Raw genomic sequence first — 1,125 nt, 5'->3', positions numbered from 1 at the left:
GGGGCAAAGGTTCACCTTCCAACAGGATAACGACCCTAAGCACACAGCCAAGACAGCGCAGGAGTGGCTTCGGGACAAGTCTCAGAATAACCTTGAGTGTCCCAGCCAGACCACAGGCTTGAATTCGATCGAACATCTCTGGAGAGACCTGAAACTAGCTGTGTAGCAAAGCTCCCCATCCAACCTGACAGAGCTTGAGAGGATCTGCAGAGCAGAATGGTAGAAACTCCCTAAATACAGGTGTGCGGAGAATGTAGAGTCATACCCATGAAGACACAAGGCTGTAATCGCTGCCAAAAGGTGTTTCAAAGGGTCTGAAAACTTATGTAGATGTTCAGTTTATTATTTTAATAAATTAGCAAACCAAAATATTACATGTTTTTGCTTTGTCATTATGGGGTATTGTCAAGTGAGTATTTACAACAAAAAAATATTTTAGAATAAGGCTGTAACGTAACAAAATGTGGAAAACGTGAAGGGGTCTGAATGCTTTCTGAATGCATTGTGTTGTTACACCATGTAGGAGCAGTATAGACCAAGTCTGTTCATTATATACATCAACATGATGTATTGTTACACCATGTAGGAGCAGTATAGACCAAGTCTGTTCATTATATACATCTACATGATGTATTGTTACACCATGTGGGAGCAGTATAGACCTAGCCTGTTCATTATATACATCTACATGATGTATTGTTATACCATGTAGGAGCAGTATAGACCAAGTCTGTTCATTATAAACATCTACATGATGTATTGTTACACCATGTAGGAGCAGTATAGACCAAGTCTGTTCATTATATACATCTACATGATGTATTGTTACACCATGTAGGAGCAGTATAGACCTAGTCTGTTCATTATTTACATCTACATGATGTATTGTTACAGAATAGGAGCAGAATAGACCAACATTAGCTAGCTACTTATTTAGATTTAGTACTGGCTTAAATATTCTGTAGTAAAACTTTTTATTTTATTTGCACTAATCAATAAACACATTCAGGTATTTGTATGTCTCAGTATAATAGTATTATTTAATTAAATCCATTTAAAATCATCTTTGTCTGAAAATAAAATATGATCCTCAAGTGCGTTTCCCCTCCAGTCAGCAGACCGCGA

This window comes from Oncorhynchus kisutch, linkage group LG20 (assembly GCF_002021735.2).
Source record: "Oncorhynchus kisutch isolate 150728-3 linkage group LG20, Okis_V2, whole genome shotgun sequence".
Classification (NCBI taxonomy): domain Eukaryota; kingdom Metazoa; phylum Chordata; class Actinopteri; order Salmoniformes; family Salmonidae; genus Oncorhynchus; species Oncorhynchus kisutch.
The sequence above is the reverse complement of the archived record's forward strand: the minus strand, read 5'-3'. Positions refer to the sequence as shown.